The sequence below is a fragment of the Bos grunniens genome, chromosome 1 (genome assembly GCF_055505025.1).
Source record: "Bos grunniens cultivar Pamir isolate PY7600 chromosome 1, Bosgru_T2T1.0, whole genome shotgun sequence".
Taxonomy (NCBI): Eukaryota; Metazoa; Chordata; class Mammalia; order Artiodactyla; family Bovidae; genus Bos; species Bos grunniens.
The window spans coordinates 41,333,221-41,356,514 of record NC_141165.1 but is presented as its reverse complement, the minus strand read 5'-3'; the positions used below and the strand labels follow the sequence as shown (position 1 = coordinate 41,356,514).

The following is a 23,294-nucleotide window of genomic DNA, read 5'->3' as shown; positions in this document are numbered from 1 at the left end:
AGGGAAAATAGACGTGATTATATACTTTTTTTATATGCAAGTTCTGTGAATCAGAAAAATTGATAACCTATTCAAGGACATACAGGTAATGTTGTAAGATTCAAATCTAGATTTAGACAACACAAATGATATTATTCTTTGCACTACAGTTATAAAATACCAAAAGTTACAACCCAATAAGTGAAGACCACACATGTTTTGTATAAATGTATTTATAAATTCTTATCCAGCCAACTAACATACATTATCCCTTATTCTGAGACCTAGATTTAAATACAGCAATATCATAAATGATAAAGCTCCGTGGATTGCATCCTGAATATGGTCATGAGCAACTTGAACTCCAACATTTTGAAGTCTTGAAACATATATAAGTCCATCATCTCTCAGGACATCATATTCATAGGTCAGAATATAGGTTGATGGCAAATTCTGTAACTGGGACTCATTGGCCAACAAGGGTGATAATCTGATATACATAAGTGCTGGTGATGAATAACTAGATTTTCCAAGAATTGGTTTAGTATAAATATGGCCATCCTACTTCTTGGGTAAGAGAGTACTCCAGTTAACAAACTTGAACAAATGTCTTGATTCCAGAGGCATATGTTGGTTTCTTCTCATTGCCTGGGGAAATGCTTCATCCTTGGTTAAATACACACTCACAAGTTTTATGGGTATGTCTCTTGTCAGAACTAAACCATGTTCACTTTCTCAGTGAGATGGTAAATAAGAATCAATGAACTGTAAGAAAGGGTAAAGCAAAGCTTGTATCTTGATTTTATGTTTTATTTCAAGATCATTTTGCACCTGAAAAAAAAAAAGATAGTATCTTGTAATGCAAAGACTTCTGAAACACCAGGAGGAGGAAATTTAATTTTAATAATTTATGCAATCTTGAGATAAACAAGTCTATGTAAATTGATGGATGTTAAAATTATTTTCACAATACTTATGTCTTTCAGTGATATGAAAAAAAGTGTCATACTTATTGCAACAGTAAAGTTTTAAAAATTTTCATGTTGTGGGTGAGACTGATAGAGATACAAACTTCCAGTTATAAAATAAATGTCTCGTATGTAATGTATAACATGGTGACTATAGCTAATAATACTATGTTGTCTATTTAAACATTGATAAGATAGTAAGTCTCGAAAAGCCTCATCACAAGAAGAAAGTTCTAAATATGTGTGGTGATGGATATTAACTAGATTTATTGTGGTCGTCTTTTTGTTTTATATATACATATGTATATAATTTTTATATTGTACACATGTAACTGATATACTGTTATATGCCAATTACTCTCAATATAAATTTTTCTAAAGTCATATGGCAGAAGGTGAGGCACTATTGGTCTATACCCAAGAGAAATGGGGGAAACTGGAGCTGCAGCCTTAGTGAGCTTCTCAGTCTGAGATGCTGACAAAAGTATCAGCAACCTGGCTCCATTACCACAGTAACAGCACAAACTATTGCTTAGATTTGTGTTAGCAAATTGACGTCTTAGGATCAGTTGAGTTAGTACATAAAGTGAGTTCAACACAGAGGGCAATGGGGGAAATAAAGAATGAGAGGGAGAGATAGAGAGGAGAAAGGAAGGTACATACATTTATGGTGTTTTTGTCAAAAATCACCAATAGAAATTACCTAAGTAAGATATTCCTATGGAAAATTGACAGTATATATAAGTTAGTAAAAATTCTTGGCTGAAAGTAACCTAAGTGAATAGAAGAAATCAATGTAACTATTAAAATAATCTTAACTGGAAATAGAACTGCCTTATGATCCAGCAACCCCACTGCTGGGCATACACACTGAGGAAACCAGAAGGGAAAGAGACACGTGTACCCCAATGTTCATCGCAGCACTGTTTATAATAGCCAAGACATGGAAGCAACCTAGATGTCCATCAGCAGATGAATGGATAAGAAAGCTGTGGTACATATACACAATGGAGTATTACTCAGCCATTAAAAAGAATACATTTGAATCAGTTCTAATGAGGTGGATGAAACTGGAGCCTATTATACAGAGTGAAGTAAGCCAGAAGGAAAAACATAAATACAGTATACTAACGCACATATATGGAATTTAGAAAGATGGTAACAATAACCCGGTGTACGAGACAGCAAAAGAGACACTGATGTATAGAACAGTCTTATGGACTCTGTGGGAGAGGGAGAGGGTGGGAAGATTTGGGAGAATGGCAATGAAACATGTAAAATATCATGTAGGAAACGAGTTGCCAGTCCAGGTTCGATGCACGATGCTGGATGCTTGGGGCTGGTGCACTGGGACGGCCCAGAGGGATGGTATGGGGAGGGAGGAGGGAGGAGGGTTCGGGATGGGGAACACATGTATACCTGTGGCGGATTCATTTTGATATTTGGCAAAACTAATACAATTATGTAAAGTTTAAAAATAAAATAAAATTGGAAAAAAAAATTAAAGATAAATGTTTATATATTTAAAATAAATATTAAAAATTAAAATATTATAAAATATTCTTAAAATTTAACATAATGTTATTTGGCTAATAAGAAAAGTTCCCAACATCATGCCATACATTTTTAAGAAATATACAAATGTAGAAGTACCAAGACAAAAAATGAACAGGTAAGCCAATCAATAGGTAACTTAGCTTGTGAAAAAATAGTAATGTGTTTGTGAAACAAAGGAATAAAATTATGAAAAACATCTTGATGATATTCACACAGTTTTACATGCAAGGGAAAGATGTGGAATAATTGACAAGGATTTTCCTTTCCCGAGGTAGTGGGTATCCTGAGGTCTCATTTGTGACCCTAAAGACTATCATAGAGAACCTCAGGATAATGTCCAAGGAACAACTGTCTCAGCCGAAGTGTCGCATCTGAGACAGTGGCATCTGGACAAATGAAAAAACCTGCTACTGCTCCAGGTAAAAGCTCAGGAATGAAGGACATATCTCTTGGTCAACCTCTCACCACAGTGGCTAGCTGAACCTAGTGGAGGGAATACAATGAAATTCAAGAGGGCCATCAGAAAGGGAAATGCACCTCCACAATGCATGCTCAGGGTGCTAGACATTTCACAAGTATATAATAAAAATGAGCCAAGATAAAGCCCCCTGACAGAAACTCCTCTAGATCCAAAGCTCTCCCAAGTACCCTCAGGTAGATGGTCTAATGAGCAAAGGTCCACTATCTACAACTCACCCTCAGTGTCCCACATTTAAGAGACAGGGACCACTTGCCCAGGGATGAGGCAAAAAGGAATCTACCAACTCTCTTATCTAGCTCTAACCTTCCTTTCTGTACTGTTGCATGAAATAAATCACTTTCCTATGCATGTGCCACTGTTTGCCACCCCTACATCCTTATTGTGCCCCCTCTTGCCATTTAAACCTTTTTCCGGTCTCTCTCCTGTCCTTCAAAGCTCCTTTCAAAGTCAACCATTTTCTTTTCTTTTCTTTTTTAACTTTACAATATTTTCAAGATATTGGGAGAGCACCTTCTAATTAGATCCTTCACATTTGGCAATTCTGCCATATTCTCAATATCTGTGTTATCAGTCTGCTGTAAACTTTTCAGATATTTTCTACACATTTTCTATATACTTATAACCATATATATGTGATAGATGGGGAAACAGTGTAAACAGTGGCTGACTTTATTTTTCAGTCGGACACGACTGAATGACTGAACTGAACTGAACTAATTTGGTCATAACTTTCCTTCCAGGGAGTAAGCGTCTTTTAATTTCATGGCTGCAATCACCATCTACAGTGATTTTGAAGCCCATAAAAATTAAGTCAGCCACTGTTTCCACTGTTTCCCCATCTATTTGCCATGAAGTGATGGGACCGGGTGCCATGATCTTAGTTTTCTGAATGTTGAGCTTTAAGCCAACTTTTTCACTCTCCTCTTTCACTTTCATCAAGAGGCTCTTTAGTTCTTCTTCACTTTCTGCCATAAGGGTGGTGTCATCTGCATATCTGAGGTTATTGATATTTCTCCTGGCAATCTTGATTCCAGCTTGTGCTTCCTCCAGCCCAGCATTTCTCATGATGTACTCTGCATAGAAGTTAAATAAGCAGTGTGACAATATACAGCCTTGACATACTGGCTCAATACTTGTTATTATTTTATTTCCCATTGGGTCTAAGATAGTAAAATGCTCAATACAGTTTGAAAAAATAATAGAAAATGAATGAATAAATATTGCTCTTCATTTTATAATTTTGTTAAGAGGACACTATTCTTGGGACCAGAAGTCACAGGATATAAAAAGAAGTAACAGGCATATAACAAATAGGTCGCCAAAATAACTCTGAATTATTGATCTATAGCTTAGTTATTTTCTTCTAAAGTCATCTCGACTCAAAGACAACCAGTTAATCAGAATGCAAAGGTACAAATAACCATTAATCTTGAAACATAAATATTAATGCTGAAAAAGCCCTGAATGGAACACTCTAAAAAATGGACATGAATATCATATAAATGGATATGTATTCCTCATTTTGTGGTCAACTCATATGTACCTGAATGCAAAAAAAATAAGTAAGACATTCATTTCAGGATGTCATTCTTTGGAGAAATAAGAATGAAAGTACAAAGTCAAGAAAGTTGAAAAACATACCCAGCTCATAGAAATATTCTTGAGAATTGGACATCAGTAACTGTATTTAAATTGTCCATTTCACTTTGTATTACTTTTTCAGTAAAATAAAGACCGTTGGGTAACTCAGTAATTAAATGATTATGGAAGATGTTCAACAAAGCCCATTCTTTATCTTTTTCAATAAGAACACAAGGGATATGATGCTATTAAACCTTATATATTTAAACACTATTAATCCTAAATTCAGGCTACTTAAAGAAAAATTCTCCTATATAAATTATTCACTCTGTACCTTATTTATTAAATTACCTAATTTGAATCTCTAATTTTTCAAGTTATAGGCCTTGCCACTAATATTATTGTCATTGTGAGAGTAGTTTATTAACATCATGGTAAAGATTGATCTCCTTGATCTCCATATTTGAAAGCAAAATTTGGGACCAGTTCATGAAAGGCATCTATATTATGGTTAAAAGCTTGGAGTTACATGTACACTCCTACATCAATTTTTTTGTTCACAACCAATCCCCAGGAGTTGGGAGTCATGGCTGAGGATTGTTTGGTCACAGAGTCAGAGAAGAGATGATGTTCCATGACTTTCTACCGTGCCCAGAGAGGCCTGTATCAGTCCACCAACTCAGCTTCTTTGAAGCCCACTCATAGCAGTTGTCTGTGTCACGAACACCTATGCCTGATATAAAGCCTACCCCAGGCTGCCTGAAGCATTATTAAGTCCTCTTCTACCTGCCAAATGTCCTGAGATCGAATATCTAGAGCATGATACCCTCCTGGAGAGTGGTAGTTTCCTCCTGCCAGTGGACTATACTTCAGTCCTTGCACTGAATCCCTCATTATCCACTGCCTCTCTCTACTCACTGGTTCACCAGGGTCCCTTCCAAACTTAGACTCCTGATTTGGGAGTGTGTTATCTATCCAAAGCCCTACACATCTGCAGAAGCTTACCCACTGCCTGTAATTCATAGAAAAATCAGTTCAATTCAGTCGCTCAGTGGTGTCCGACTCTTTGCAACCCCATGGACCGCAGCATGCCAGGCTTCCCTGTCCATCACCAGCTTCTGGACCTTGCTCAAACTCATGTCCTTGAGTTGGTAATGCCATTCAGCCATCTCATCCTCATAGAGAATAGATGTGTGCAAAATGTTAACTTATTTATGGTGTTCCTACATTGCTAGCAATGTCTTTGTACTCACACAGCTCAGCAAATCTGTTATATTTCAACCTTGAACACCTAGCTTTATGATAATGTGATCTCCCTCCTCTCCCCACCCCACCAACTAATTTCCTCTCCACTGACCTAACTCCACCCCCCAATACCACATCCAATTTTACAAAACACAGATAGTCAGTGAGTATCTGGATGTACTATGGATGACCATGAAGGAATTCCAATATGAGAGGCCTTTTGGTCTCATTCTAGGACACATGTTACAAGCACACTGGAAGCTGGAGAAACCCCATACCAGGCCTGCTATAGTCTAAACGTTATCTAAATGTGCTTCCATTATTCATATATTAAAAATCTAATGACCAAGATGAGGGTCTTAGTAAGAACACATTTGAGAATTGATTTGGTCATGAGGTGAAACCCTGGTGAATGGGATTAATACCCTTATAAAAGAGGTCTTAAATGGCTAGCTCTCCCCTTCCATCATGTGAGGATGCAATGAAAAGCCTGTGAGCTGGGAAAGGGCCCCAGTTCAACTTCCAGAACTGTGAGAAATAAGGTTCTGTTGTTTATAAGCAACCTAGACACTGGTATTATATACAGAAGCTCAAACAGACTAAGACAGGGCCCTTTAAAGAATCCAACTTACTCTCCTCTTTATAGATTCATCCCATCCTTTCCTGTTTCTTATTACCCCCTCAAAAATCCTGCCTCCCATTATGTTCTAAAAGTAGGACATTGCAACCTAGCATATGATGTAAAAGTGCCAGATTCACAGTGACCCATGCCCAGGTGCAATACCCAGTCAGTTGGGAAAGAGGAGCTTGAAATCAGTGCTACTCCATGGTTAAGATGTTCATATCTGAGTTTGAGTCCTGGACAAGTTATTTAACCTTGTAAACCCTCAGTTTCTTGATCTTTGAAATTGATGTAATAATAGTAAGTGCAGCATATGGCTTTTGCCAGGGCGAGATAAAGCATTTATAGTACAGTTTCTGGCATACAGAAAACAATAAATACTGATTATATTTCTTATTGTCATTGAAATAAATGTTGAAGGAACCCAACAGCTTATCTTTGGAATGCTTCAGAAAATATTTGTTGATCTTTCAACAGGCAAACCATAGGAAATGATGGCTTAGCTCCATTTTTGATTGAAGATACAGAGGTACTATCTGAACTGGACAAACATCTTAATAACTCCTATATAAACCATGGCTCAAACCACAGAAGGCTTCTGAAAAACATATGCTCCCCCAAACCCATGTAAGTATTAATATATGATGGATCATACACTGCTTCTTTTTACCATTTCAATCACTTGCTTAATCTGGCTTGTTACCCAGTTCTCTCCTATTGTTATTTCCCTTATTTCTCTAGAATACACATTTTTGACCAGCCCCACCTCCACTTTTAAACACACACCAAGCTCCCAGAAGTTCACTTTGGATTAAAGCTATCTACTCTTTGAGAAGTCATGATTACTAGTATTTAATGTGTATTTGGAGAAGGCAATGGCACCCCACTCCAGTACTCTTGCCTGGAAAATCCCATGATGGAGGAGACTGGTGGGCTGCAGACCATGGGGTCACTAAGAGTCGGACATGACTGAGCAACTTCACTTTCACTTTTCACTTTCATGCATTGGAGAAGGAAATGGCAACCCACTCCAGTGTTCTTGCCTGGAGAATCCCAAGGATGGGGGAGCCTGGTGGGCTGCCTTCTATGGGGTCGCACAGAGTCAGATACGACTGAAGCGAATTACCAGTAGCAGCAGCAGCAATGTGTATTTATTCCAAGCAAGACATTCTGGTTACTGTTTTATATTGAATTTCCTCTTGTTTATATCTTAAACTTCTCAAATCTACCTCCTTGCCTCATCTTTATTCATTATTCCCCAAATCCAATACTATAGTTCCCCAGATCTGTCAATTCCACTTCTTTTTATTTCACTAATTCATCCACTTTTCTCCATCCCCACTGCCACTATCTTAATCCACGGCACTCTTTTTGCTGCTCAAAGTACTGAAATTCTTTCCCTATTCCTTCCTTTCCCACTTTCCAATTTACTCTCCATTTTTTAACAGAATTTTTTTTTATTTATTTTTTTTGATGTGGACCATTTTTAAAGTCTTTATTGAATTCATTACAATACTGGTCTGTTTTATGTTTTGGGTTTTTGGAACCTGCATTAGAAGGTGAAGTGTTAACCACTGGACTGCTGGGATGTCCCAACAACAGTCATTTTTAAATAAGAATGTGATTGAATCTTTTCAATAACTTCATTGTCCCCTGGAATCAAGGAAACATATCTCACAAGGGCCTTTCATGATTTGCCCCACCAGTCTTTCTAACCTCATCACTCACTATACTTTCCTCATTTCCTCTGATATAACATGTATGGACTTCTTTCATTTGTTTGGATCAAAAGCCAAGGAAAGGAACAAACAATGACCGCCTGTGCAGGGAGAGACAAAGAGAGTCCACCCACACTCTCTTCGGCAATTAAGAGATAGTGAGGTGAATTGAGAGCTTAGCATTGAAGCATATACATCACCATATGTAAAACAGATAGCTTGTGGGATGTTGCAGTATAACACTGCGAGCTCTACCAGGTACTCTGTGACAAGAGCTCTAATTTTTTTTCTACAAAGACATTAAGGACTACTTGTGAGATTGTTTTCTATTACACAATGGGACAGCTCAAATAAAGTAGCTAATCAGGTACAAAAAGTTGAAGAGAGGAGGAGTTCAAACCCTAGGATATCTGAAGAGTGGAGAGAGAAGACAGGTATGTTGCCAGACTTTGGAAATATAAAGATTTTTTAAAAGATTATTATCCCAGTTTTCAAAACACTTAGAGTCTAATTGGGTATATACACAAGCAACAAATCATAAGACAAACCTTATACTGTAACTGTAGAGATGCAGGTTTGATCCCTGGTTCTGAAGATCCCCTGGAGAGAGAAATGACAATCCACTCCAGTATTCTTGCCTGGAGAATTCTATGGACAGAGGAGCCTGTCAAGCTACAGTTCATAGGGTTGCAAGAGAGTCAGACATGACTTAGCAACTGAACAACAGCAGCTAGATACTATAACTTTATATAAACTGCTTCAGGAAATACAGAGGTAACATAGAGGAGGCTTGGCTGGAGGACTTTCTGGAACTTATGGCACATCCAGGTGGAGAAATCTATTTGTGTATGTGGGTTCTGAGTTCATAACAGTGATCTCAGTGGAAGGCATAGATGAAGCCAGGAGACCAGACAGAGAAGGGGATAAAATAACGACTGAGTGTTGAGACCTGGAAATACCAGATTTAAAGAGGAGTTTGTTTCATGTAAAACTGAATGGAAGAGAAGTAAGAGGAGAAAAAGAGAGAGTGCTATCATAGACCTCATTGGAAGAGTTTTCTAAAAAGCCGGCAAGCTGGCAAGGGTTTTAAATGATAAGAAGAAGTTATATAAAAAGAACAACAAAAAAATGCCCTTAGATTTAGAAAACAAAGATGATTGACAAACTTAGCCACAGCAAGTTAAAAGGAATGGCCAGGAAAAAACACAAAGAGATGATCTGAGGACAGTATATGAATATGTAGAAAAAGAGTATAATTAGATTTCAAGTGAAGTTGGATATAAAATAAAGGTTACAGATAGGATGGAATGTTGGATAAGTGGTTACAAAAAGCTCATTAGCTTTGGCTTTTTGTTTTCAGGTTTAAGATGAGAAAGCTTAGATATGATTGATTATATACTAAAGTAAAAGAACAAAGTTAGAGATTTTGAAGATACTGGAAAGAAAGAAAACAATTTTTAGAAAAAGATCCCTGGAGATGTGGGAGGTGGGAAGCAAATAATCCAGCAGACATGGTAAAAGTAACGGGAAACATGTAAACATAACAGAGGAATTGTGTCTGATGGTTGGTTGGTTGATTTCTCTGTTGGTGTCAGGGATAAGACAAGATTTAAAAGAAGTACATATCTGGTAGCCACTGCCCATTATTTCAGAGAAGGCGATGGCACCCCACTCCAGTACTCTTGCCTGCAAAATCCCATGGACGGAGGAGCCTGCTAGGCTACAGTCCATGGGGCCGCTAAGAGTTGGACACGACTGAGCGACTTCACTTTCACTTTTCACTTTCATGCATTGGAGAAGGAAATGGCAACCCACTCCAGTGTTCTTGCCTGGAGGATCCCAGAGACAGGGGAGCCTGGTGGGCTTCCGTCTATGGGGTCGCACAGAGTTGGACATGACTGACGCGACTTGGCAGCAGCAGCAGCCCATTATTTATTTAAGAAAATACATTTTAATTGATAGGCAATAAACAAAGATAAACATGTGAGTCAAAAACAAATTTAAAGTAGGAGGTGTCTTGGATGAGAGAGAGAGACCAAGGAAAGAGACAGAGAGATAGAAATTCTTTACATATTATTCTTTTATTCTTTATCTGGCTAATAAAAATCTCTTACCCTTAAACTTCCATGTTAAAAAAAAAAACTGGCTATTTAAGGAAAATAATATGTAAACCATGAACTTCCAGATGTTCTAGCTGGTTTTAGAAAAGGCAGAGGAACCAGAGATCAAATTGCCAACATCTGCTGGATCATCGAAAAGGCAAGAGAGTTGCAGAAAAACACCTATTTCTGTTTATTGACTATGCCAAAGCCTTTGACTGTGTGGATCACAATAAACTGTGGAAAATTCTGAAAGAGATGGGAATACCAGACCACCTGACCTGCTTCTTGAGAAATCTGTATGCAGGTTAAGAAGCAACAATTAGAACTGGACATGGAACAACAGACTGGTTCCAAATAGGAAAAAGAGTACATCAAGGCTGTATACTGTCACCCTGCTTATTTAACTTCTATGCAGAGTACATCATGAGAAATGCTAGGCTGGAGGAAACACAAGCTGAAATCAAGATTTCCAGGAGAAATATCAATAATCTCAGATATGCAGATGACACCACCATTATGGCAGAAAGTGAAGAAGAACTAAAGAGCCTCTTGATGAAAGTGAAAGAGGAGAGTGAAAAGGTGGGCTTAAAGTTCAACATTCAGAAAACTAAGATCATGGCATCCGGTCCTACCACTTCATGGCAAATAGATGAGGAAACAGTGGAAACAGTGGCTGACTTTATTTTTCTGGGCTCCAAAATCACTGCAGATGGTGATTGCAGCCATGAAATTAAAAGACACTTACTCCTTGGAAGGAAAGTTATGCCCAACTTAGATAGCATATTAAAAAGCAGAGACATTACTTTGTCCACAAAAGTCCATCTAGTCAAGGCTATGGTTTTTCCAGTAGTCATATATGGATGTGAGAGTTGGACTATAAAGAAAGCTGAGCACTGAAGAATTGATGCTTTTGAACTGTGGTGTTGGAGAAGACTCTTGAGAGTTCCTTGGACTGCAAGGAGATCCAACCAGTCCATCCTAAAGGAGATCAGTCCTGGGTGTTCACTGGAAGGACTGATGCTGAAGCTGAAATTCCAATACTTTGGCCACCTGGTGCAAAGAGCTGACTCATTTGAAAAGACCCTGATGCTGGGAAAGATTGAGGGCAGGAGAAGGGTACGATAAAGGATGGGATGCTTGGATGGCATCACCGACTCAATGGACATGGGTTTGGGTAGACTTCAGCAGTTGGTGATGGACAGGGAGGCCTGGCATGCTGTGGTTTATGGGATCGCAAAGAGTTGGACATGATTGAGTGACTGAACTGAACTGAATCCTCATTAAAATCACCCTCAACATAATCATACAAGAACGGGAATCTAAAATTCTGTGGCATTGAAACAGCTATAGTTGATTCAACTCTTACGAGGCAAACACATGTTAGTGACAAATCAATTCTATCATAATTGTGAATATTGTTTCCACGGATGAGGAAGAAAACAATCCAAATTTGAGACAAAGAAAATTATGATGGTTAAATATCTGGTGTCAGTATGGAGCAAAACAATTTCTTACCTGCCAAGTTGACCCTATGGACTGTTGCTCACCAGGCTCCTTTGTCCATGCGATTCTCCAGGCAAGAATACTGGAGTGGGTTGCCATGCCCTTCTCCAGGGGATCTTTCCAATGCAGGGTTCAAACCAACGTCTCCTGCAATGGCAGGTGGGTTCTTTACCAGTAGCGCCTCCTGGGAAGTCCCATCTGTTACTTTAGAGTAAGGCAATTTTGCCGTCACAGTTAAACAGCTTTCAAATGTTAAAAGATAATAATTTCCAAGCCTTTTAAATGTCAAACTTAACTTGCTGTATTGATATAGGTGTTTTGGTTTTATAGACCTGAGGAAGTTAGCCAATCTTTTATTTAATCTGTCACTCTTATTAAGATAAATTTTTTCCTGAGACCAGGATGGATATCCCAAGAAAAGTTGCTTTCCCTGGACATATGTTCCACTTGATGAATTTAGGGAGAGAAGGAGATTCTGCTAATTCACCCAAAAGAGAAGAATTGAGGAATCCGTCTGTCTTGAGTAGAGAGTTACTCAGTTCAAGGTTAACAATCGATGACAGACACCATCCAGTGGCTTATGCAATTCATCTGGATTTGATTAGCACAGATGAATAGTAGCTCCCAGAGCAATGGTGATAAAGTATTCATGGAAGAGGACAAATGTTTCTGCTTTCAATGGATTTCAGGTAATCTGTGCAACACTGAGATGTTCGGACTACATGGAAATAAGCAAACAAAAATGGCAGTAACAAGGTTGCTACAAGTCAGTCAATAGAGTGTCCTCATTAATTACAGTTTCTGATTAATATTTACTATTAAGACTTTTTTGTAAAGAAAATCTTAAAAATATTTTTAAAGATGTGTCAAATATATAAGATCATATGTTGCCATAAAAATATTATTATAAGTCAGATTACCACCTTATGACAAATGATCCAAATTAGTAGGAATAGTATATTTAGAAAAGACAAACTATAAACTTTAATAAATACAGATATCTTATATCACAGTTTCCTTTTTAAATTACCTATATTGAAGTACATAGTTTTTAAAAGTTGATCAGAGGGAACTTAATGATTACCTCAAAATATCAAATTAATTTATATTATTTTCTAAAATTAAAAAGATATTTATGATCCTAAATAAATAAAAAATAATGCATAGATTAAAAATGGATTAAATGGCTATTTAATTGGATTTAAATGCTGTGATTACATTTAAAAATATTTGTTCCTCTTAAAGAATAAGTGACTATGTTCAGAAGAGTTTCCTTGACTATATTGACCATCCAGATCATTGTGACAGGCCAGCAACATTAATGATTTTAGAACACATTATGTAAAAAAAAAAAATCTTGAAATTATAGTAGTAGTCATTGTCTTTTAATTATGGTAATATAATTGAAAAATGGAAAAGTTCCACAAAATAAAGTTATGTAAGACTCTATTTGCCCTCCTAACCCAGGCAAACATCTTTTTATATTGTAATTTTATATGAAACAATGAGTCATCTTTTTGTATACCTATAAGAAAGACAAATCTAATATTCCTTCTTGAGGTCTTCTCAGCGTATACAACAATATTGATCTCTCAGTGGTGTATTCTTATTGAAACTGAGTTTTTCAGGCCATAAATAGGTAACGTATTATTAAACACAGGATCATGACATTTTGGAAAAAAAAAAGATTTATAATATATTACAAAGTAGGAGTTCATTCTGATGACCCAGATCAAGAATAATCCTAGAACAAGTAAAACTTTTTGATTAAAATATCTCTTATAGAAAGCTTAGCAAACCATGAAGATGAGTAACTTGAAGTATAGTCATAAAAATAAACAGGAAAGGGTAAAGGAAATGATCTTTTTATGTTATTTAACCATACTGAGTTCTGATGCACTATTTTCAGCTGTAGCAATCTCTTTGGACAGATAGAAAGTTAAAGAGATACTATCTTCTTGAATAATTAATTAATAAAACTACAATAATTTCAAATTTTAATTCACCACACTACAAACTTTACTGAGAATTGCATTACTGAGCATTGCCTCGAAAGTGGCTTTGTTAGTATTTAGGATTGCCCTGCCAGAAAGCTATAAAGCAGGTCTTCACATCTTTGTAAGTCTCCAGGAGTACATCTAATTGTCATTTCTAAAGCTCCCTTCACTTACAAAACCAAGCAAATATTATAATGTAGAAGCAGAAATTGTAAGTGTGGCAAGATGTTGCCTGATGATTATTGGGTAATTGCTGGACAGTTTTCAAAATCTCTACAGCCATAAAACTAGTTTTAGGTAAGATTCAAGATCAGATTGCTATATGACTTGGTATAGCAATTGGAATAATAATCTCAAAGAAGATACAGTCCTCAACTTTCATTCTCTACCACACTTCACACTCCACCTCAGCAAGATCCTTTTTTCAAATACAAATCAGTTCAGATTGGAAGAGATCTCAAGAATCAACAGGTTTAATGGTTTGCAAACTTTCTTTTGGGCAATGAAATTGTCTTTTTTCCCCCAAGGCAATTTATATAGAACTGTATACATGAAGGGGATTAAAGTGAAGCATCTTTGGTTGAAAGGAAGCGTGGGGTGCACAGCCAAAGAAGAAGCTTTGCTATCATCCTTACCAATCTGGCTCCACATCTAGGGGTTTGCGGTGTGTGTATGTGATGTTACATATTGGCTTACACATATAGGCTTATGTTTATGGATATGTACATATATATATATATTTGCATGTGTCTGTGTATATATAAAATATAAACATGTGTGTACATATATTTGCATGTGTCTATGTGTATATAAGATATAAACATATGTATGTATATATAATCTTCCTTCCAACCCTGAGTATTTTATTTTCAAACTGAAGAAGAAAAACTTTTTCTTTTAAAGGAGTTGGATTTCTTCCCCAATGATTTAATGGGGCTAATATAACACATATCAAAACCTGACACAGAATTTTTAATAAGTAGAAATAAATTCCTCAAAACCCACAGATTTTTAATTTTAGCAAGTGAAAACCAACAATACATGAACATTTTAATTCACCATAACCCAGTGAGGCTCGTGCTTGGAATGCAAGCATAATTTAGGATGATTTAGGAGAATGACATTAAAACATGTATAATATCATATAAGAAACGAATTGCCAGTCCAGGTTCGATGCAGGGTACAGGAAGCTTGGGGCTGGTGCACTGGTGCACTGGGATGACCCAGAGGGATGGTAAGGGGAGGGAGGTGGGAGGGAGGGTCAGGATGGGGAACACGTGTACACCCGTGGCGGATGCATGTTGATGTATGGCAAAACCAATGCAATATTGTAAAGTAAAAAAAATAAATAAATAAAATTGAAAGATGACTAACACAATATTGTAAAGTTTAAAAATAAAATAAAATTTAAAATTAATAAAAAAAATTAAAAAAAAACACAGAATGGAACAACAAAAAAAAGAAAGATAGAAAAAAAATCTAAAAGTCAACTGACATAATTCAACACGTTGAAAGAATAAAGAAGAAAAGTCACACTGTGATTTCAATAGTTGCATTATAAACATTTGGCAAATTCAGTAACCATTTATGCAAAAAACTATCAGCAAACTGGGAATAGAAGGGACTTTCAATATAACAAAAGCCAGCTATGAAAACTCTTCAGTTTTTTTTTAGTGAAGCATTGAACAATGTTCTCCTAAGATCCAGAGCAAGATAATTGTAATCAATATTCCTGGAAGCCCTAGCCAGTACACTAATAAGAGGGAAAAGCAAAGCATAAAGACTGGAAAAGAGGAATTAAAACTCTCTCCAGAGAGTTTCTGTCTCTGGTTACAGAAGTTATGATTGTTTTTGTAAAAAATCCTGCTGCTGCTGCTAAGTCACTTCAGGAGTGTCCGACTCTGTGTGACCCCATAGACGGCAGCCCACCACGCTCCCCGGTCCCTGGGATTCTCCCTCGAGGCAAGAATACTGGAGTGTGTTGCCATTTCCTCTTTCAATGCATGAAACTGAAAAGTGAAAATGAAGTCACTCAGTTGTGTCCGACTCTTAGTGACCCCATGGACTTCAGCCCACCAGGCTCCTCCATCCATGGGATTTTCCAGGCAAGAGTACTGGAGTGGGGTGCCATTGCCTTCTCTGAGAAAATCCTAGGAAATGTAAAAAAAAAAGAAGAAGAATATATGAGTGAAACTTTCAAGGATATGATTGGGAAGGTCAAAGTAAAAATGAAATGTATTCTTGTACACTCTCAATGAACATTTGAAAATTTTTATTTTAGATTAAGTTCCAAAATAAGTCAGGGATGAATTCAAGAAAAGATTTGCAAGACTTCAGCATTGAAAAAATAATATATTATTTAGGAAGTTGAAGAGGACCTTATGCATTACTTGAAAGTCTCAATAATGGTAAGATATCATTCCTCCCCTAAATTTATAGGTTTAATGCAATACCAATCAAAATCCTATTAGTGGTTCTTTCTTAGAAGTTGACAAAATATCCTATTATTTTGATGGAAAAGACATGGAACACAAGAAACAATTGTGAAGATAAGAACAAAGCTGAAGTCAGCATGGTATTAGCATAAGGGTAAAATATATAGATCAATGGAACAGAAGAGAGAAGTCAGAAATAGTCATGTTATGGTCTTTATTTTACACTCAAGCATCACTGTAATCTAATGAGAAAGGATAGTCTTTTCAGTGAATACTGCTGGAGGAACAGGGTGTCTGCATGGGGGAAAAAAATGAGCTTTGAACTCCACTTCCCAATAAAAGACAAGGGTGTACCTGTTGAGTCACTGCCACTGCTAAGGTGCCCCCAGAACTGTCTCCTAAAATACCAATTTGGATAGGATCCACTCCATATTTTGTAAGAATTTTATCCTGAAGAAAAAACTTGACTGCAGTGATGCTATCTTGAAATGGAGCAGGAAAGTGGTGTTGAGGGGCTGGCTAATCTATAGCTTTAAAACAAAACAATTTTATTTAAACAATTTTTTAAAGTACGGTTTATGGCTCTATCTGTGAATGTAGCTTTCAAACACCAAATGGATGCAATTTAACACCATGTTCTCTTGTTTAATCTTCCAAATACCAAAACTGAGTTCTCTACTAACTTCTTATATGAATGACTCAAAATTGACGTTAAAGTTTTCAACCTTGTATCTGAGGTCCATGGATGGCATTGCCCAGGAGAAGTATGGAGAGTATTAAAACTCTCGAGAACATAAACATGAATTTAGTGCAAGTATATTTTGGATTGGAAATGCCCTATAGCTCATGTCATATTCTCAATGTAACTAGCAATCTAAGCATTAAAAATAAAAAAGCATATGAATTTTTGAAGGCAGTAGATCTAGAGCATACTCTAGGCAAATGTTCAATTTTTTCAAAGCAATTAGATAAAAATTATACAGACTGGCAATGCACATACCTCATTATGAATAATGCACAGGAATTGATTCTAAATAATTTTTTTGAAATATAAATAGTATTTAGATATGCTAGAGAGCTTGCTTGTTTCTGGTATTGATCAATTCATTTGCAAGGTAAACTATCTTACCATCCCTTTAATGGATACAAATGGATTTTCCCCCAACATGTGTGGACCAGTAAAAACAGGAGAATACTTCTGTTAACCTGTTCTCAGAGCTAACTTTTTCTTTTCATTCTTCAGAATGCTAAAATTAGTAAGTATTTGTACTTAACATTAAATATTGGTGAGATAATTCTTATATGTTTATTATAATTTATATTTAGAAAATCCTAAACAATGTATAATTTAAACATAGGTATGTACCAAAAGATGTTGGTTTCTAGTTTAAATACAGTACATTTAAGCTTTTAGAGCTAAAAACAATAAAAATCATAAGGATCTGATAGACAACATAAGCAAAGCACAAAAATATCACTGTATTAAAACAGATTTAAAATCAATGATTTAGATTACTCCAAAAGCTATGGAGGTAGAAAGAATATCCTAATATTATAAGTTAGAAGTATCCCTGAAAATAGAAGTTCTTCCTTGTTCTATATGTAACCATAACAACAAGGACAGAAATCACTGCTTAGATGACCCATTTTTAATCTGTTTTCTCTCTAAACTTTCATAGCTTCCAACTGAAAAACCACTGCCACCAACTACAAATGTCACAATGATACCACTATGTCATCTAAGAACTGTTGGATTGGAAGTCTCTAAGGATAATTTTGTTACTATAAAAAGGGGAAAAGGGAAGAGGGGGAAGAATTCCTCCTGGGAATGTTGGCTTCAGATATCCAGACTATGATATCTGGATATCCGGATATCCAGACTATTTCCAGCATGAGTAAGAAAATACGGACCTGTCCTAAGATATTCTGGTATGCCCTTGCAAAATACAGAATGCAAAATAACTTTTCCAAAGAGTGGCTTAAAATTCTCAGCTATTCCCAAATTTTCCCTCCTCTATTACTTCCAAACAAGAATTACTGTAAGTTAAAACATTTTATTATTAGTCTTAATACAGCATACTATCCCCAGTGTGTAATAGTTTATTAATTTCTTCCTATCTAGCTGGATTACTTGGGGTATAATTAAAACCTTATATAACCTAAATTTTATGTGTCTAGAGCAATAGTCTTTTCTAAAAATGCTCACCCTGGGATGTCACTCAGAAATTCTCACAATCATAGAAAAGTAATGACATACTAGATCCTCTTGAAGATCTATGTTGCAATGGGGATGAATAAAATACATTAATTAAAAAAAAATCTATTTGAGGCATAACTGATTTGATTTGGAAATCACATCTCTACTGGATAAAGGCAAAAATCACAGTGACAAAAAAAAAAAAAATCATTCTCTTACTCCACTCCCACAACCAAGCTTGCTTGCCGTCCATCTGTTCAGAAGTCAAAAGTCTTATGCTCTGAAATAAAGAAATAAGTGTCAAAGTACTCCCTGTAATTAAAAAGCAAGAGAAATGATTATAAGTATGACCTTGGAAAGAAATGTGACTTGTCAGTGTCACATAGAAACATTTATTTCCTTTTCCTGTTTCTATGCAGAGGGACCTGAATCACCATGACACACTCTGCAGTAATGTCTTCCAGGAGTCAAAAGATGATTTTGTTAATTGGTGTTCTGTGAGAGAGAAGCTGGGTTCAACTTCAACCCCCTCTGATTTTCTCATGCCATCTGCTGTCTGTACACAATGATCCTCCCCAAAACCTTCCGTGGCTTGTTGTGTTTTCTTCTGCTCTACTCATCAAGGTAGCAAGTTTCATATGGGTTAGTCTTAACTTGAGTGATGTGTATACCTCAATGCACATTCTCCAAAGCTTTCTTTAGAAATAATGGTTATGTATTAACTTCAATATATTTGAATTTTGTGTTAATATTTCAACTGGTTAATATTTCAGGGGATAAAGAAAGGGATAGATGTATTGACTCTCTAAAACCACAACACTGAATAATATGGTTCCTCCAAATCTCCATATTCTTTGATTATGAAATGGTCCAATACATTATGAAATGGTCCAATAACCTTGACATTTAAGACAGAATGTAATGAAAAGCAACTACATTTTGAGAGAGGTTCTTGGAAATCAGTGTATGGACTTAGATGGACATGTTCATTTTGTCATGCTTGGCACACAAGCCATCAGCTCTCCCTCCAGTGGACACACACACACACACTCCTCTCTTCCCAGTTAACCCCAACTCCAGTTTGTCAGCACCTGGTCACAATATTTTGGCAAAACTGTGACATTTGCGATGTACTTACCACAAATCCTAGAAATTCAGAGAATTCTCAAATCATAATCAAATTTCAAACTTTTGTAAGGTGTTCTGAGCATATGAACAAAACTTCAAAGTAAAAGCAAGAATACACAGAACTATACAAAAAAAATCTGCACAACCCAGATAATCTTCACAACCCACCTAGAGTCAGACATCCTGGAATGCGAAGTCAAATGGGCCTTAGGAAGGAAGCATCACTATGAACAAAGCTAAGGGAAGTGATGGAATTCCAGTTAAGCTATTTCAAATCCTGAAAGATGATACTGTGAAAGTGCTGCACTCAATATGTCAGCAAACTTGGAAAACTCAGCAGTGGCCACAGGACTGGAAAAGGTAAATTTTCATTCCAAACCCAAAGAAAGGCAATGCCAGAGAATGTTCAAAACTGCACAATTACACTCATCTCAGTTCAGTTCAGCTGCTCAGTCGTGTCCAACTATTTGCGACCCCATGAATCGCAGCATGCCAGGCCTCCCTGTCCATCACCAACTCCCGGAGTCACCCAGACTCATGTGCATTGAGTTGGTGATGCCATCCAGCCATCTCATCCTCTGTCGTCCCCTTCTCCTCATGCCCCGAATCCCTCCCAGCATCAGGGTTTTTCCAATGAGTCAACGCATCTCACATGCTAGCAAAGTAATGCTTAAAATTCTCCAAGCCAGACTTCAACAGTACGTGACCATGAACTTCCAAATGTTCAAGCTGGATTTAGAAAAGACAAAGGAATCAGAGATCAAATTGCCAACATCTGCTGGATCATCTAAAAGCAAGAGAGTTCCAGAAAAACTTCTACTTTATTGACTGTGCCAAAGCCTTTGACTGTGTGGATCACAATTAACTGTGGAAAATTCTGAAAGAGATGGGAATACCAGACCACCTGACCTGCCTCTTGAGAAATCTGTATGCAGATCAGGAAGCAACAGTTAGAACTGGACATGGAACAACAAACTGGTTCCAAATAGGAAAAGGAGTACGTCAAGGCTGTATATTGTCACCCTGTTTGTTTAACTTATATGCAGAGTACATCATGAGAAAGGCTGGACTGGAAGAAACACAAGCTGGAATCAAGATTGCCGGGAGAAATATCAATAACCTCAGATATGCAGATGACACCACCCTTATGGGAGAAAGTGAAGAAGAATTAAAGAGCCTCTTGATGAAAGTAAAAGAGGAGAGTGAAAAAGTTGGCTTAAAGCTCAACATTCAGAAAACGAAGATCATGGCATCCAGTCCCATCACTTCACGGCAAATAGATGGGGAAATAGAACAGTGGCAGACTATTTTTTTGGGCTCCAAAATCACTGCAGATGGTGACTGCAGTCATAAAATAAGAAGATGCTTACTCCTTAGAAGAAAAGTTATGATCAACCTGACAGCATATTAAAAAGCAGAGACATTACTTTGCCAACAAAAGTCCATCTAGTCAAGGCTATGGTTTTTCCAGTGGTCATGTATGGATGTGAGAGTTGGACTATAAAGAAATTGAGTACCAAAGAATTGATGCTTTTGAACTGTGGTGTTGGAGAAGACTCTTGAGAGTCTCTTGGACTGCTAGGAGATCCAACCAGTCATCCTAAAGGAAATCAGTACTGAATGTTCACTGGAAGGTCTGATGCTGAAACTGAAACTCCAATACTTTGGCCACCAGATGCTAAGAGTTGACTCATTTGAAAAGACCCTGATGCTGGGAAAGATTAAAGGTGAGAGGAGAAGGGGACGACAGAGGATGAGATGGTTGGATGGCATCACTGACTCAATAGACATGAGTGAGTAAACTCCGGGAGTTGGTGATGGACAAGGAGGTCTGGTGTGCTGCAGTCCTTGGGGTCACAAAGAGTTGGACACGAATGAGCTAACTGAACTGAACTGAACTGAATCCTGTTATCTTAAAATGTAAATTTGGGAGTGGGTCTGGTAAAATTTTTACAATCTTGAGCCATTCTTATGATTTATTGTAATAACTAAATTTAAAAAGTGTATAGCTCTCTTGCTAAAGACTAGTGAATGGGGCATTGTCTGTCCTCTTCTGATGTCTGTGTCAGAAGCTTTCTCCATCCCTTCTCACTGTGATAAAGCTTCTGCCACACGAGACCGCTGAGTGTTCAAGTCTGTTCTCTAGTCCTGAAGCTAAATCTTCTTTTTCAGAGATTGCAAATCCAACATCGTTCACCATAAGCTATCAATAATATTCCTTTTTCCAGTCTCTTCACAGTGCCAAGATTAAATTTTTTTCCATGAATACTGAATCATAAGTAGCAGAACAAATGTAGACTGAGAACGTTTTCAGGTAATGTGGTCATCTTAAGAACAAGAGGCTAATTTTCTTTTAAATATTATAGCACCAGTAGAAACCTGTTTTGCAATAGACAGACTCTGACACAGATACCTAATTCATTTCTTATTTGCATGCAGTTAAAAACTCTCACAGTATTTCCTCACCCTGTGATTGCATCATCAGCCCAACGTATTTAAGATGCAAATCAGAGTCTAAATGATAGTTATGAGACAACCATGAAGTGTAATTCTGTGATTGGCTGGTGGCAACATTTTATAAGAGGACGTTTAAAAAAAAGTTGCCTGGTAGTCTGTCAGAATCCAGTCTCACATTATTAGCATGGACTACTAATCCTGTTAACAAATCCTGCTTGTTGTAATGGACCAGACTTTGGGACAAAAGATAAAAGTGTAGGGTCTCGTTCAAGTTTCATTATCCACTGAGCTGAAACTTTTTATTAGACTGAGTACCACCAGGTTCAGTACAGGTATCAAAGAAAAATCCTGTTTTTAAAGGATTACATAGTGATTTTGTCCATAAGGTTTAGTGGTAAGTATCTAAAATTATACTGAGAAATCAGCCTAGGATGGCAGGAAACATCAAGTGTGAATATTGCATTCATGCTTCTTGCCACCTGAGAGCCTGAGGGAGACTTGTCTGTAAAGCAGATCACCTGGAATGATCCTTAGTTCTTTAGTGATGCAAGAAACAAGATTTTCCTGTCCAATATGTCAGGACAAACTAAATAGATGAACAGTCACAGATCAATAAACACACAAGAACTCATCAAACAGGAATTGTTACTTAAGGGAAGTAATTTTATGATAAAATTCAGTTTAGTCAGGGGTCTGATATAAGGATATATCAGTTTAATTCCAAAACTTATCATAAGCTTAATTATTAAAATGGTTGTTTATATTCACCTATGTTCTCAGTTCAGTTCAGTCGCTCAGTCGTGTCTAACTCTTTGTGACCCCATGAATCGCAGCACGCCAGGCCTCCCTGTCCATCACCAACTTCCGGAGTTGACCCAAACTCAAATCCATCGAGTCAGTGATGCCATCCAGCCATCTCATCCTCTGTTGTCCCCTTCTCCTCCTGCCCCCAATCCCTCCCAGCATCGGAATCTTTTCCAATGAGTCAACTCTTCACATGACGTGGTCAAAGTACTGGAGTTTCAGCGTTAGCATCATTCCTTCCAAAGATATCCCAGGGCTGATCTCCTTCAGAATGGACTGGTTGGATATCCTTGCAGGCCAAGGGACTCTCAAGAGTCTTCTCAAACACCACAATTCAAAAGCATCAATTCTTTGGTGCTCAGCCTTCTTCACAGTCCAACTCTCACATCCATACATGACCACAGGAAAAACCATAGCCTCGACTAGATGAACCTTTGTTGGCAAAGTAGTGTCTGTGCTTTTGAATATGCTATCTAGGTTGGTCATAACTTTCCTTCCAAGGAGTAAGCGTCTTTTAATT

The 23,294-nt window shown here is 37.1% G+C and overlaps 1 pseudogene; it reads right to left on the bottom strand.

The window, feature by feature from the left end:
* Positions 1-212: 212 nt before the first annotated feature.
* On the bottom strand, positions 213-21,713 carry LOC147379328 (arylacetamide deacetylase-like 2; annotated as a pseudogene).
* Between the last annotated feature and the right edge of the window lie 1,581 nt (positions 21,714-23,294).